We start from the raw sequence: 17,261 nt of genomic DNA, 5'->3' as shown, positions 1-17,261 counted from the left end.
CTGGTCTCTGCCAACAATTTTGGGAATGTCACTGCCAAGAGTGTGTCCAGTAAAGGATGCCTAGCAGGTATTACTGTTACTGGTAGTGCAAAACCCCTCAACTACAACCTGTAAATCCCATTGCAATCTGTTGCTTCAAACTTAAAGAGGAACTCCAGTGAAAATAGTGAAATAAAAAAAGTGCTTAATTTTTACAATAATTATGTGTAAATGATTTAGTCAGTGTTTGCCCATTGTAAAATATTTTAAATCCCTGATTTACATTCTGACATTTATTACATGGTGACATTTTTACTGTTGGCAGGTGATGTAGCTGCTGCATGCTTATTTGGCAGTTGGAAACAGCTGTAAACAGCTATTTCCCACAATGCAACAGGGTTCACAGACAGGAAACTGCCAGGAGTACCACAGTCCTCAGTGTCTTGTGGGAGAGGTTTCACCACAATATCATACAGCACCCCCTGATGGTCTGTTTGTGAAAAGGAATAGATTTCTCATGTAAAAGGGGGTATTAGCTACTGATTGGGATAAAGTTCAATTCTTGGTCGGAGTTTCTCTTTAAACTCTTGACAGTGTCTACTGGTTTTATTTAGGGCTGGAGCCCATTGACGCAGTTGTGTCCGCTTTTCAGTTATACATCAATGTTACAGATGCTGAAAAACGGACAGAAGCTTACACAACTGTGCACAACTGCGTTCGTGGGCTCATGCCCTTATTCTGTATTTACTGTATATAGCTCTGACATCTTTCAAAGTATATATAGTCTTGTCTTAACTGTCCTTCAAAGGAACGCACACTTTAATCCCTACCATAGTCCTATGTCCATCATAGTCTAGAGCCAATTTTGAGGAGACTATTTAAGTGTACCCAAGACAAAGCTCCATGCCAGAAGTGGCCTCCATCTCCATCCTTCTGTGCCCCTCCATTCCCTGGTGTCTAGTCTTGACTGATGACCACTAAAGGTGACAGCTGGGTCCCCATCCTGCACCTGAAGAGCAAACTTGTGTTTGACCTAAATTTCCTTTCCCACTTCCCCAGTTTGGAGGTGATGTTCATTAAATAGTTTGCTCCACCACGCTTTGGCCTCCTGTGCCTAATGCTGGCTGCAGAGATGATAAATGCTAGTTACACATGTAGCTGAACTGTCTGACTTGAAAGGCCACCTGCTGACAAAACTCCCTCCAATAGCAAGACCGACATTCTTTGATCTTTCATTTCAAGACCAAATGTAAGTGTGCCCTTTACGTCACCTCAGTCTCAGCATGTTACTAGCTACAGATATTGAAGAATGCATTGACCACTATTCCTGGGTATTCATGGCTAGTTTGCATTGTATATACAAGCAGTTCTAGCTTTGGACCACAAGAGGCAACATCTTTCAGATGACTACTGGCTGTGAGGACTTTTCTGTCCTTTTTGCTAGGCCTGGGACCCACTAGGGATCGCTGCTGCGCTTTGAAATCATGCAAGCACTTTGTTCAGTGATCCCTAGAACAATTGTGACCACTATTCCTGGTGTCTGGAAATGCTGTACACTAAACTGTACAGTGCTTCTGCTTTGTGTTTTGTTTTTTCCTCCCTGTGTGAATAAAGTTTATTATATTTACCGTGTGTCCCGATGTCTGGCTTCCGCCCGTAGCCCGCCCTCTACCAGAAGAGGTCATAGGTGCTTCTCTACCTCCAATCAGAGAAGCCCCCGTTATCTCTTCTGCTGGTGGGCGGGGCTACGGACGGAATGTGGACAACGAATAAGTGTATTAACCTTTATTAAAAAATAACAGAATCGGCCTCCAAATCGCTGCAAAATCACTTTTGAAAAGCGATTCAAAAGCGGTTTTGGGTATCTTGTCTGATCCCACAGAGGAGCTACTGAACCACAAACTACTGAAAAACCCAATGCTGACTTGTAAGAGAAGCAGGGCTGTGGAGTTGAAGTAATTTTGGGTACCAGGAGTCAGTTGGTGGTTTCATACACTGAGGAGTCAGTCAGAAGCGCTCGTATACTTTGTTTTGGAACAAATACTGCAGGACCTGTGATTGCGATTTGCCCTGAAAACATTTTTGTTGTTCAAAGGACCTCTGTGGCGAAAATCTTAATATTTTAAATATGTTAACATATACAAATAAGAAGTATGTTTCTTTCGGAGTTAAATGAGCCATAAATTACTTTTCTCCTATGTTGCTGTCACTTACAGTAAGTAGTAGAAATTGGATATTACCGACAGATTTTGGACTAGCCCATCTTCTTATGGGGGGATTCTCTCGGTTTTCTTTATTTTTAAAAGCACTTAGTGAATGGCAGTTGCTCCGTCCAACTGCCAAAAAAGTGTGCAGCGAGCAGGGAGGCTGGCCAGCATCTTTGTATAAATCTTTTTCAGGGAATGTCTTTATAAAGAATAAAGGCCATGCTGAGAATCCCCTATAGAGAGATGGACTAGCCCAAAATTGGTCAGTAATGTCAGATTTCTAATACTTACTGTAAGTGACAGCAACATAGAACAGTCATTTATGGCTCATTTTACTCTGGAAAAGATTTTATTTATTTCCTACATTCCTACCTATATTTTAAGCAATGCACATTGCCTGGCTGTCCTGCTGGTTCTCTGCCTCAGTTTCTGACTGACGTTTAACTGGATTAGCCGCATGCTTGTTTCAGTGTGTGAATCAGACACTACTGCACCAGATGAGATCAGCAGGGCTGCCAGGCAACCTGTATTTTTTTAAAAGGAAATAAATATGGCAGCCTCCACATCCATCTCAGACCAGTTGTCTTTTAAGCAAGTGTGGTCTGGTATAAGACCCATACACATGGTAGATTAAATACGGCTGAGGTAGGCGATAACTACAGTCTCTGCCGATAATCTGGCGTGTGTACAGCAGCCCCTCTGCCCTGGCAGCGTTCTATTAGGCAGAGCGACAGCTGATGTGCTTGCCCTGTCCACCACGTGATGTCAGATCTGCGCTGCTGCTCCATCAGCCTTCTGCCCAACCTCACACACATTGCAACAGAGCGAGTTGTTGGTCTGTACAGTCTACACCCAGCGATGTCATCTGAGGGATGGGACCCTGATCCCCGTCAGGCGACATCCATCTAGTGTGTGTATGGGCCTTTGCTCATGAAATCTTTATAGTGTTTGTGACTGTCAGTGTGGTGGGGAAGATGTCTTTTACCTAAGTACTTCAGTGCTGAATGGTATCACTGTTTCTCCCTTCTGACAGTTTGGTGATATAGAGTCCTGGTTATGCTATCTCACCGCTCTGTAGTGCTGATACTGTGCTCTGTGCTGTATGCATTGTAGCTACTGTACTCCTTTAAACAAGGCTAGGCTTGTATTGGCTGAAATACATATTGTTACATCTATCAGGAGGCTGGGTGACAGATCCTGTACAGGCTGACCGCGTTAATAGTGCAAAACAGAACTGACATCCTCCTGAATTGCAGGCGAGACTCCTGACATGCGGCTCTGTGAAGCGAGACCAGCAGCTGACGCAGGTAGAGTGTACAGGAGGCCTCTTCTGCCTGAGAAATGCCTCTTCACATGGAGGGCGCTCAGATTTCCATACTTTACAGGGCTTTAATGTGATCTGCTATTATGTGCGCTTCTCGTTTTGTTTGTGATGACCATTCAAGCTGTAACATTGCATTGTGCGAGTACAAAGGAAATGGCTTCAGTTCCACCTGCCTCACCACTTTCAGCACACATGCATCTAAATTAAAAGCTTCCATCATCGGTTATTATTATTTAGCATTTATATAGTGCCAACATCTTCTTCAACGCTGTACATCGTATATTGTCTTGTCACTAACTGACCCTCGGAGGACACAGTCTAATCCCTACCTTGGTCATATGTATTTATCGTGTAATGTATGGATCGTAGTCTAGGGCCATTTTTTTGGGGGGGAAGCCAATTAACTTATCTGCATGTTTTTGGCATGTGGGAGGAAACCGGAGTGCCCGGAGGAAACCCACACAGACACAGGGAGAACATACAAATTACATGCAGATAGTGCCCTAGCTGGGATTCAAACCTGGGGCCCAGCGCTGCAAGGCAGAGAGCTAACCACTATGCAACCATGCTGCTCATTTCATCTATGCCTGTATATGAATTTAAAGTAGAAGCAGTAGTGTTGTACCGTGTTACCGTGGTATCATCATTCAAAACTTCTTGTATGTATTTAAAGGGATACTGAAATGACATGTCATAATAGGTATGTAAATTCCGAGTCCTGAACCTACACACTTTCAATTATGATTGGATAATCACTGACCAATTTTGCCACCTCCATGTAGTATGAGGGTTTACCTGCACAATTAGCTGTGGCTGAATGGAGTAATGGTTAAGGGCTCTGCCTCTGACACAGGAGACCAGGGTTCGAATCTCTGCTCTGCCTGTTCAGTAATCCAGCACCTATTCAGTAGGAGACCTTGGGCCAGTCTCCCTAACACTGCTACTGCCTATAGAGTGCGTCCTAGTGGCTGCAGCTCTGGCGCTTTGAGTCCGCCAGGAGAAAAGCACGATATAAGTGTTCTGTGTCTGTGTAGTATTAAAAATCTATTGACCCTCATACTACATAAACGTGATAAAATTGGTAAGTGATTAGCCAATCATACTTGAAAGTGTGTGCTAGGCTTTAGAGTTAAGAATGACTGTTTTTCTGCAGTTGGACTGTAGAGTGAGGGGATCAAGGGGAGAGCAGGAGCGTAGTGTACCAATGGGCATTGCATTGAACAGTGGAATGCTGCAGTTCAATAGATTTTCAATTGGTGTCCTGCTGGAATCTATTGAAAATCGATGTGCAGTGCGGAAGGAATCAATCAAGGATTCTGATCCTAGACTGATCGATCAGATGGGAACATCAACTCAAAATTGAGACACCACCCCAACTGTCTGCATTACATTAACATTTAATGCGCCCTAACACTATCAGCACCTCTTCTTCCACTGCCCTTCCTAAACAGTGTGCAAGTAAAAATCCTCTTGTGTGCTAAAAACAAATTATCTCTATCCAAGTTATGATGAGTACTGATGGCTCTACTTCTGTATTTACTGTATAAATGTGTACATATGGTCGCTGTTTACGATTTGTTTCTGACAACCAGTGTTATGCACTGCCATTGTAGTCATCTGATTTGCTTGTGTGAGCTATTGTACCGAGTACAGTATATTTGCATGTACAAGTATTTGCACAGTTAACAGTTTGATCTTTGTTCGCAAAAAGCTATTCTGCAAAATCCATGCAAACACCTGTCAGACAGCACCACCGTTACGCTGATGTGTGTCTGAGATAGACTCTATTTTTACAGTACAGCTTAGATGAATTGTGATGCTTAGAAGAACTGGTTCATCTGTAAAGGTCGCTGAGGATTGTAATGTGCACAACAGGCTTGTGAGACGGAAGGAGGCGTGGTGAGAGAGGTGCTGTGTTATTCATGGAGGTAGGATAACTGAAACCAGGGTAATCTTTATGTTCCTAGCTTGGGCCAAACAGGAACAAACGACTCACAGCAGTCTAGATGATCTTCTAGAACAAGTAGAACAGTGCCATCTACAGACCAAATGTATAAACACCACAAGAGGCTATAGAGATCCACTAGGGCTGTAGAGGTCCCTGATAGTGACAAACCAGCAGCACTGCTGAGGTGGTAAGGCTGAAAATCATGCAGTCTTCACACTCATTAGTTGTACAAGATCACTTTTATAAATCCTTGAAAATTTACTCTATCCGTTCCTGCAGTCCACATTCCAGGAAGCACCTTGGGCACCACAGCCTATCTTGTTGGTCTGTGAACAGCAGGAACGCTTATTAAAGTGGGATAAAACTTTGACGTAACATACAATAAAAATGTGTTTTCCTACTTTTTATTATCCGTACAGTTATCATATTTGCTTTTGTGCACAAGTAATATTGCCTGGTTACAACTTACAAGTTCCCAAAGTTCAGTTTATCTGCTCTAAAAGCTGCCATTGCATTTTATTGCATAGCTGCTGTATTTATATATTAAAATCTATCTAGTGCTCACTTATCAGCTCTTTCTGTATCTCAGCTCAGTACAGCTCAGCTTCGACAGTTTGCCAATGTTTACTAAATGTATCTGACAAAGGAATGTACATAAAAGATAATGTCATCACCTCTTTGGATGTGACCAAAAGCTTTCCACTGAAGCAAGGAGCTTTCCACTAAATATCACAGTGCTGTGTTTAACTGTTTGAATGCTGTTCTGCTACAAATGTGTTTTTTGGCAGTAGATTTTATACTGTAAATAATCTTTTAGAGTAAAGAGGAAATTCTGAGTTTCATACCACTTTAAAAAATTTTTAGAGAGGAAAAGTTGATTCCCGTGATTATGACGCTACAGAAGTCCAGTTGTGCCGTCTTGCAGTGTGTCTCTTATCTTGTTTCCTGGATTTGTTACCTCAGAGGCTGCTAACACAGAGTCGCATGTTTCCCTTTGCTATGGAGTTGTGTGGTGATGTAGTGAGGGCAATGAAATGCTGGTCAATTTTGTGAGAAGGCAGAAGCCTAGTAATAGGGCTGAGGAATTGATTACTACAGGTTCATCCTTCTCTCTGTCGGTTTTCATATTTATTTGTGAAAGCAGAGAATCCCTGGGAGATTCATTAGGCTTAGCTTTCTTATATCGCTCAATATAAGAGCAGGAGCCTCTCTCACAATTTCCTCATCGCATGACTGTAAACAGGGAGGTTGTTGCTCTACTGAGAGGAGATATCCACCAAGCATGATGGTGATTGAAACTGTGAGGGCTAAAATCTATTCTCCGAAGGCCAATTCAGCTTTTAAGGAACATTTATAATTCGTACTTCAGTGCCAAAGTTTGCCAGGTTCGGTATAGTGCTATATCTGTAAAAAGACAAAACGGGGGGAGTGGGGTTGGAATAAAATGGCAAAAATGATGAAAAGAAATACCAAAATGTAATACTGGCATGGAAGAAGTGAAAACATTTGAACAAAGATTCTTCTCCAGCATATCGCCACTGAGGGCTGCAGCACGAGTAATTCCTCACTCACGGCCTGAGCCCACTAACAGTTGTTTGCTTCTGTCCGCTTTTCAGCATCTGTGACATTGATGTGTAACTGAAAAGCGGACTCAACTGCGTCAGTGGGCCCAGATCCTTAGTGTGTCACATGATCGCTAGGGAGGAATGGTCCAGATCTGTACATTACACTCACCAGTATCTTTTCTCAGAGTTACAATGTTGCTTCTTTGAAGGTAGCTGGAAGGGTGAGGCAGGGGTCACACTTGGGGAATCAGATGCGGGTTTTCCCACTTACAGAATCGCGCCGGATGTGACAGCACATGCTAATCAATGGGCTGCTGCACATTAGTGTGGTTCACGCATGCAGTGAAAAAAAATAGTGTCGCCAATAAGGCAGCCATACACAGATTTTTGCCTAATGGTCCGAGACTAAGAAAAGAAAATATTTTCCCGATGGTGATGCAGAGGACATAAAACCCCAGTCTAAAATGAAAACGGCTGACGTTGTGTTTACCTTTAGTTAGATTTCTAGTTATGATAGGACTAAATCAGTAAGGTACCCGTATACCTGGTTGACTGAAATGGCTGATTCAGCTCAACATCTGCTGCGGGAGCAATCAAGCATCCTGACAAACAACTGCTCACATATGATCCCCAGGACAGATTATTTTGGCTAACAGACTCATTAGTGTGGCATAACCATCATAAGTTACGCATTATATTAGGAGGCGCACTAAGTACATTACAAACTATTAACGGGCCACAAACAATACAAATTGATGAGTTTTAGACCTAATGCTAGAAAGAACATGTTTCGCTAGTGCCTCTTGCATCTTCGGGTGTATACTGTGCACACGATAAGCAGGAGTGGTGCGCTCAACTTAAGAGAGGTAAGGTTGGGGCAAGAGCTCTTACTATGGGTAGTATACTTGTCTCTCGCCCCCTCGACACCCTTGTTTTAATTTCTGGAGCACAACCACTGCAGTCAAGGTTCCTGGTAGTCCTGAGTGGAGATGCACCTAATTCCCTCCACATGCACCATGTGTGGTTGTCTAGCGACAGCCAGGATTTGTGAGTACCACATTCACTTACTACTATGTAAATTCTGTTGTTCCTTATATAGTTCACCATTGGCTCTTCTATCCACCTTTTCTTGAGGTTTCTGTCACTTTTCCGATTTCCAGAATAACGTTTTGTATATGTCGAATAGAGAAACTCCACTAGTGTACTGCCATGCTTTGGCCAAAGCCTGTCTGTTGAAAAAGGGCTACTGCACACGTTAATGTGCAAAATGTGGGGTAGTTTGCTGGTGTTAAACCAACCACAATTGTTTGCTACAGAGCTGTGGAGTCGGGAGAAGGAGCAATTTCTGGGTACCTGGTTACATAAACTGAGGAGTCTGATGATTTTTGTACCCACTCCATATTCCTGCAAGGGCTGTAGAGTCTGAGTCAAGGAGGTGGAGTTGGAGCAATTTGAGGTACCCGGAGTCTGATTCTGAGTCGGTGGCTTCATAAACTGGAGTTGGATGATTTTTGTACCGACTCCACAGCCCTGGTTTGCTGGCCAACCGTTTGCCAAATAAAGTTTTGTATTTGCAGCTAACCTTTACTTGTGCATTCAGAAGTTGTACTAAAGTTTAATAAATTGGCTTCACACCATCAGATCTTTAGAGTCTTCTGCTGGACAGGATGACTTTATTCTGCATAATCAGAATCCTGATAGTAAAGGTGCCCACTGATGGTACAATTACCCATACGATCAACCATGTGACTATTGCAATTGTTCCAAAACCACGGTTCAGGCCCACCAACGGAGAGGAAAATGACAAGCAATCCAATCACACCAAAAGAATCGTCCGGAAATTTGGACCAACAAACGATCAATAGAACGGCCCCATCAATAGGCACCATTAACGGTGCATGATTATCAACTATACGGTTGCGTTCGATTGTTTGGTAGATTGTACCGCTAATGGGCAGTTTTACAGACAGACCAGTTTAAATAATAATAGTCTATAATCTTAATGCAGATCCCAAATTTGACATACATGTAATTAAGGCGCTGGGAAATTTGGGTGCAGGACAAAGCCGAAAAATGTCTCTCCTTACTCCTGCAAGAGTCCCAGCAGCGTTAATTACTATTCCTCTCCAGGCCACCATGGACTCAGGGGAAAAATGTTATTTGGCTGCCAGCTATTGCTGGCGACCAAATTTTTATAGTAATTTGGACTCAGTCTTTTGACAGCACCCAAATTACTGTCGGAGTGCCACTATAGCTGTAATTCTCATAACGGCCTGTGGTGGCGCCAGGTGTGTCCAAATTTCCCGTGCCATATTTGGCTGTCTCGCCCAAATTTGTGCTCCCCCAACGAAGTTTGTCATACTATTCTCCCAATAATGCTACTAGTACCACCTATTCCTCACATAATGCACCTAGGCATGGGCACCATATTGCAGGTTTCTGGGAGCTACAGGGTAAAATACAGCGATGTGTAGAAAAGCCATTACATGGATTGACTGCCAAGCTGTGCATGAACCATTTATGAATTCCGGTGCAGTAACAGAGGTATTTAAAGCTTGGAGCCTCTATATTTTCACTCTGCAACGAGATTCCTGAAATGCTGCTTGACAGTCCGTATAAATGTCCTGCTCATCGACGATTAACAGCGCTATTTGTTAAGTGCTTCAGAAGGAAGCGCTTCCACTTCAGCCACTTGTAATGAAATGTTAATTCGCTGTTATGTGGAGAAGTGCTGGGCCTTTGGCTTTGTTACTGTGGCCGGCCGACACCCTGCAGCTTGGCTTTCTGTGAGCGTACTCTGTGGGGTTTTATTATGATGGTTACTGCTTGTACATGTACCTTCACCAGAACAATCTGAAACGGTGCCAAGTGCAATATTCTTCCAGACAGCATGGAAGATCTGCATTTTATGAGCGAGAACAATACGTACAGCATATAAATGTGTACTTTTCTCTGTGTATGTTCTTATGTGCCAACACGCTTCATTCTAATTCAGAGACTCCCCTACTGCTGTTTCAGGCTGGTTTTACACTGGATCTTTATAATGTTGTGCACAAACTGCATCACACCACAGAAATTAGGCTTCATATGACCCTGCGCCACAGTGCAGCAACAGGGTCATATCCATAGGTGCTGCCCCCAAGAGAGTGACTCACTCCCTGTGGAGCAGGGAATGGTGTTGCCCATACAATTTTGACTTTATACTGGTTGAACTCTTTATACTGGTTGAACTCGATGGACGTATGTCTTTTTTTTCAACCAAAATAACTATGTAACTATGACTTGAGTTACTTTTATTCAACCAGCAAGTAATTTTTTTGACAGGAAATGACGTGTGTCCCAAAAGATAAGACTATGTACAAGAGGAATTATTGTGGGAAAAGAAAAACCTTTCTCAGCTTTTATTTACATTTGAGCAAAAAGTGTGCAGTCCAAAATTATTCGTACCCTTCTCAAATTTCAATAGAAAGGCCTTTGACTGTTACAGCAATCACTTACTATAATTGCAGACCAGCATGTCTCCACAGGTATTTTTGCCCATTAATCTTTAGCCATGAGCTCCAAATCTTTCAGGTTCTTGCCATCACCCTGATCTTTAGCTCCCTCCACAGATTTGTAATTGGATTCACCATCCTCCTGCCAGCACAGGTGTCACTTTTGGCTTCCGACCACGTCCTCTGAGATTTTCCACAGTGTAGAACATCTTGTATTTTTTAATAATACTTTGCATTATAGCTACTGGAACTTGAAAATATTTAGAAATGGCCTTGTAGCCCTTTCCTGACTTGTGAGCAGCCACAATGCGAAGCCACATGTCCTCACTGAGCTCCTTTGTCTTAGCCATGACTGTCCACAAACCAACTGCAGAGAGCTGCTGTTTTCACCTGTTGAGTTGATAAAAACAGCTGTTCCCAATTAATCAGGGTAATTAGGATGCTTTAGAAAAGCTTGGACTATTTGGAATGGAATAGAACTTTGGATTTCCCCACAGACTGTGACAGTTTGTGAAGGGTATGAATAATTTTGGACTGGACACTTTTTGCTCAAATGTAAATAAAATGTTTGGTTTTTTTTCTCACAATAATGCCTCTTGTACATCGTCTTACCTTTTGGGAGACACTTATGTCATTTCCCATCAAAAAATAACTTGCAGGTTGAATAAAAGTAACTAAGTCAAAATTTTCCAGGGGTATGAATAATTATGGACAGCACTGTACATCACTGGGATCCCCGATGCAGCACGCTCCTGTCGTGCACACTGCCTGCATCGCCCATTGACTTGCATTACTGCATAATCCGTGCATTAGGCCCTGATCTTGCGGTAACGTGCTGAAGTCTTTGCCTCGGCATTGCGACGATTTGTATACTTACGGGACATGCTGCGTGGCATTCTGTGAACTGTGCGAGTCTCCATAGACTTGCATGGCCCTTGCGGCAGGGAAGAGTCCCGCGGTGCAAAGCAGTGTGCTAGTGTGCAAGGGGCTTCAAGGAAATCTGCAAGCGGTAGCACTTCCTCAAATATTAATGTTATATTACCAGAGGTGGGGGGTGCCCCCAGAAATTTGAGAAGGTATGGAAGCCGTGGACGAGCAACAAATTAACGGCATAAGTGTCACATAAGTATACAGTTCATATAACGACATGTAGATTTCCACTACTGCTGAATAATGTGTTAAGCTTATGGACAACTTTTTGAAGCTTCTTATATCCTGCTCTAAATTGATGTGCCAGGGGGGAGGGGGTTGGAAATGTTATATCTGGTTAGAGTCTTGAATGTCAGGTAAATGTTCTATGGAGTATGTTTACCCCACCTGTGAGTGGGAACTCTTTTTGTTCTTGTTGTTTGTTTTTAAAAATAAATAAAAAGAATGTTTAAAAAAAAATATTACCAGAGGTGCCCTAAGAGGTACAACCTACCCCCGCAGTTTCGCCTCCTCTATACATTGCATAACTAGAAGTGGCAACTAGAAAAAGCCCCCTGTCTGCATGCTACAAATTAGTGAACATGCAAATGCCAACTCTGTGCTGGGGGAATATTGGTGTATTAAAAGTGCCCTAATTAATAATACAGAATTAGTTCATTGATTTACCCCCTTTTTAAGACACTGACATATCAACCCATGTATGTACAATCAAACGCAAGTGTCCCTGCGTCTATCCCTGTGTCAGTGCTTTGCGCTTCTGCTCATGTCGAGCACTGACAGCCGTTGGGACAGGACGCAGGGCGGGCTGGCCGAGCGGGAAGACAAGTGCGCGCGGGCAGACAAGTGCGCGGGCACTGACTGGCGGCGGTAGCGGCGTGAAGAGACCTAGAGCCTGTTTTTAAATGGGCTTAGGTCAACTAGTACAGTATAACTTGTTAGGCTAGTAATACACTTAGCAGAAACTCTAGCGTTGCAGGAAACGCAGCGTTTTTGCCTGCAGTGGTAGTCAATGGTCCGCGTTAAACGCATATAAAAACCGCGTATGCATTTTTTAGCATGCATTTTTTAACGTGCATTTTTAAAAGCGCTGGTTTTGTTGCATAATTTTAAAAAACGCATTAAAAACTCACATAATGAAAGTCATTGGTGACGCAATGTAATGCATTTTGTATGCGTTCTTCATGTGTTTATATATGCTTTTTTTATTGTTTTCTGGTGTATTTCCGCTTCCTGTTGACTTCTTAGGGATTTGCATAAAACGCAATAGAAAGACACATGGAAAACGTACACGCGTTTTGTATATGCGAACTGCAAACGCGTTAAAATGAAAAATGCATATGCGGGAAAAAACGCAAACTCACTAAAAACGCACTGTAAACAAAAACGCACATGGCATAAAACGCGACCTTTAACACACAGCCATATGTGCACCCAGCCAAACTCTGTATTCAAGGTAAACTTGCTGCAGTATGTGCTGACACCTGTTTGAAAAATGTAGAAAGCCCTCTTGTGCACACTGCTTATAAAGTCTTCCTATTTCAGTTGTTTGTATTCCTTATCACCACCTCAGTACATCGGAGTGTGGAACTAGCTATGGATTAATTATTTTGAACAGTGATCTCCAGACTCACATGGCACTCTAGGCAACAGTGTTGGGGACCTTTTCCACAGGCGGCTGAACCGCGCTGAGTGAGCAGTTACCAGGCAGCAGCGAGCGGTTACCAAGCAGCAGGGAGCAGTTGCCAGGCAGCAGCAAGCAGTTGTGATTGTTCGACAGTCTTTTTACTGCCTATCAACTGCTCGTGGAAAATGGCCCTTAGGCTATGTTCACAGTGGTGCATTGCAGTCCGGCATAATGTCCACATTATAACGTGGAAAGTCGTACTGTTATGCAACACTTAAGCAACGTTCACAGTGTGATGCGGTATATGTGGCTGAGCAACTTAGTTTAAAGATGGCCATCTCACTCAAAAGGGCACATGCGGTGGGCTACCACAAAACACATGTTTTAATGGGGACAGTAAAGCATACTTTTCATTGACTTGACTGTATGTTTCACTAAATGCGAAGCAGCACGCAGATAATGTGTGGCGCAATTTTTTTTTTTTTTCAATTTCCCCGTTCCATAGGGTTCCTGCTTTTGCAGGTAACTCAATGCTCACCGTGAACCTAACTGATATACATAATCCTTCACTTACATTTCAAAAAAAAATTGTATTAAAAAAAAAACTTCACACCAAAGTTTAGAAAACGCTGCAGTGCTTTTATCCATTGGCGTTCAATAAATAAAACAAAATTAACCACTTTACCCCAAAGTGGTTTTTACCCTAACGGACGAGCGATTTTCACCTTTCGGTGCTCATCCCTTTCATTTGCCAATAGCTTAATCACTACTAACACAATGAAATGATCTATATCTCGTTTTTTTCACCAACAATTGGGCTTTTTGGGGTTGATATTTGATTTCAGTAAATACTTTATTTTCTATGCATTTTAAAGGGGAAAACAAGGAAAAATTTAAAAAATACACGTTTCTCCAATTTTATCCCCTATAGTTGTAATATAAACACTGCTACTGTACATAAAACCCACACATTTTATCTGCCTATTTGTTCTGGTTATCACAATATTTTAATTATGTGCCTAGTACAAAGTAAGGTGACAATATAGTATTTGGAAATAAAGGTGTATTTTTTTCTATGGTGTTTTTTGACCACTAATCTCACGTGCACGCGCGGGAATGCACGGCAGCAGCACTGTCTGACTTATAACAACGTCCTGGAGCCGTTAACAGGCTCCAGCAGGATGTTTTTCTAAGTCTGCTTGTCATTAAGTGGTTAATAAAAGAGTAAACCTTCATTTTTTTTCTCTCTCATGTTGTCTTCCCTTTAAAGGGGAACTGAAGAGAGAGGTATATGGAGGCTGTCATGTTTATTTCCTTTTAGACAATACCAGTTGCCTGGCAGCCCTGCTGATCCTCTGCCTCTAATACTATTAGCCATAGCCCCTGAACAAGCATGCAGCAGATCAGGTGTTTCAGTGGTTCAGACTTATAAGTCTGATCTGACAAGATTAGCTGCATGCTTGTTTCTGGTTTTAATCAGATACTACTTCAGAGAAATAGACCAGCAGGGCTGCCAGGCAACTGGTATTGATTAAAAGGAAATAAACATGACAGCCTCCATATACCTCTCTCTTCAGTTCCCCTTTAAAGCGGACATGAACTCACAACTTCCTCTGTGCTCTAAAAGATAAGAAACAACATAATAACCGTTAAAGAAAAATATTTCTGTAACAGCTGACACAAATCGTGCAATAAATCTGCAATATGTACACTTCCTGCTTTAATGGAAGCAGACATGGGGTTAACATCCTGTGTTTGCAGATTAGCTGCTCTGAAATGGCAGAAGAGATTCTTGAGCTGACACAGCTGAGAGATCAAAATACACTGGGGATTAATCACAGGTGATGGGGAATTAGACAGGCTAAACTCTCTTAATACATACAGGGTGCATTTCTCTGTTTTCCTTATGTCCTGTGCAAGTGTTCAGGTCCATTTTAAGAGTCATTACCTTAACTGGTAACTCTGCACTGCTATTCTAGGAAAATTACCATGCTGCTTACAGGCTGAATAAGTAATGTATCTGTCTCACAGTCTCCGCAGAAACCCCGCTCCTACTTTTCATCCCATTATGACAAATGAATCTGATTTTAAGTCTAGTCACGGATAAGTGGAGAAACTGGAGGTATTTAAATTCATATGACTTGTTCTGCAAAAATGATGCCTTTCCACACAATGCACACAGCCTTCATCAAATATTAGCAGCCTGGCCTGGACTTCAATCAGTCTTTAATTAGTTCATTAACAGTAATCAGCGGAAAGCCACAGCCACATAATGCTGTGTGACCGGAGCACGACTTGTGAATGAACACATTTAAAATCCATTCAGCGGATTGTTACAGCGCTGCGGGCTGTTTCATATACTGCAAGAGAGCTGCACTGACCGCAGAGTGAGGGGTGGGCAGGGATGTGTCATGTGCAATAATGGGGGCTGTCATCATCACATCCAGCAAGGACAACACATAGATCTATACATGTCTGAATGGCTACAATGCTGCCATAGCCCAGATTTTCTTGGCTGATTCAGTAAGGGACAGCCGCCTATCCAATGTTAATAATAGTATTTGTGCTGTGGGGCTGAGCAACCTAGTTTAAAGAGGAACTCCAGTGAAAATAATGTGATAAAGTGCTTCATTTTTACAATAATTATGTATAAATGATTTAGTCAGTGTTTGCCCCTTGTAAAAGCTCTCCTCTACCTGATTTACATTCTGACATTTATCACGTGGTGACATTTTTACTGCTGGCAGGTTATGTCAGTAGAAGTAGCTGTTGCTTGCTTTTTTAGCAGTTGCAAACGGCTGTAAACAGCTATTTCCCACAATACAGAGAGGTTCACAGACAGGAAACTACCAGGACCACGATCCTCAGTTTCCTGTGAGAGGGATTTCGCCACAATATCAGCCATACAGACCCCCTGATGATACGTTTGTGAAAAGGAATAGATTTCTAATGTAAAAGGGGCTATCAGCTACTGAACGGGATGAAGTTCAATTCTTGGTCATGGTGTCTCTTTAAAGGAGGCCATCTTACTCAAAAGGGCTCTGTTGGGTTCACAGTGGTAATGGCATTCGATATTCCGCCGATTGACGGACCCCGCGGCCGGTCTCAACCCCAGACCCGTGGTGAGTGTGGAAGCAGCTCACCAATCCGATGCACTCCTCCTGTAGTATTGATTTCATGTCTGATGAGCTGGGGGCCATGGGGTACAGGCGCCCCTGGTAATAGAGAAAAGACGCTACAGGAGTCTCGCAGCAGATAGGGGAGCTGCTTCCACTACCACTATGAGCCCTAGAAGGGGGAGGGGCCCGGGAGGTGGGGGCACTGGGACTAGGTAATTATGTGGAGAAGTCATCAGAAAATGATGCCTAAAATAAATGTTTCCTTAAAGCGGAATATAACCCAGAATTTCTTCTTTGCTCAAATAGATTATTCACAGCATTTTATATACAACCAGCATTTTTTTTTTTACTAGAACGTCACTCAAAGGGTTAAACACAGGCTTTAGATTACAGGGGTCTCAAACTCAATTTACCTGAGGGCCACAGGAGGCAAAGTCAGGATGAGGCTGGGCCGCATAAGGGATTTCACAAAAAAAGTCAATCAGCAGCTCCTGCAACCAAGCCTATCCCCCCCCCTCCCCCTTGCATTGATTTTTATTTCAAAATCACATTCACACTGAAGCAAACTATTTTGCCTATTTTACCTTATAGTTCGCTTCCGTGCTCCCATTACAAGTGATCCGCCGTGTCCCCGCCTCAAAACGAGGGCAGCAGAGCCCCCAAATCGCCCGGGGGGCAATCCGCCGGCATTTCCTGGAATGGGCAGAGCTTTCAGCTTCAGCTCTGTCCCTCCTGACGTCAATCGCGGCGCATCGCCGCCTCCCCCTGCCCCTCTCTGTGAAGGAAGAGTGAGAGGGGCAGGCAGAGGCGGCAATGCGCCGCGATTGACGTCAAGAGGGGCAGAGCTCAAGCTGAAAGCTCTGCCCCTCCCAGGAAATCCTGGCGGATTGCCCTCCGAGCGTTTTGGGGGCTCTGCCGCCCTCATTCAGCAACAGGGATGCGGTGGATTACTTGGGAGCACTGAAGCCAACTATAAGGAAGCTTTTGCCAGCGTGGGCCACAAAATATTGTATCGAGGGCCGCAAATGGCCCGCGGGCCGCGAGTTTGAGACCCCTGCTTTAGAAGCTTCC

The 17,261-nt window shown here is 43.1% G+C and overlaps 1 protein-coding gene across 21 annotated transcripts in view; it reads left to right on the top strand.

Annotated features, from left to right (window-relative positions):
• The window catches only part of PAG1 (phosphoprotein membrane anchor with glycosphingolipid microdomains 1), a 359,982-nt gene that overhangs the window by 268,777 nt on the left and 73,944 nt on the right, over positions 1 to 17,261 (top strand). Inside the window, exon 1 of one of the 21 annotated variants that reach the window (XM_068237555.1) lies at positions 3,434 to 3,493. The exons of the other annotated variants lie outside the window; for them this stretch is intronic. The gene's annotated coding sequence lies outside the window, so the exon portion shown is untranslated. Of the gene's footprint in view, positions 1 to 3,433; positions 3,494 to 17,261 lie in introns of those variants that run through there. 21 annotated transcript variants of the gene reach the window in all.

The sequence above is a fragment of the Hyperolius riggenbachi genome, chromosome 5 (assembly GCF_040937935.1).
Source record: "Hyperolius riggenbachi isolate aHypRig1 chromosome 5, aHypRig1.pri, whole genome shotgun sequence".
Taxonomy (NCBI): Eukaryota; Metazoa; Chordata; class Amphibia; order Anura; family Hyperoliidae; genus Hyperolius; species Hyperolius riggenbachi.
This window is presented reverse-complemented; position numbering and strand designations above follow the sequence as displayed.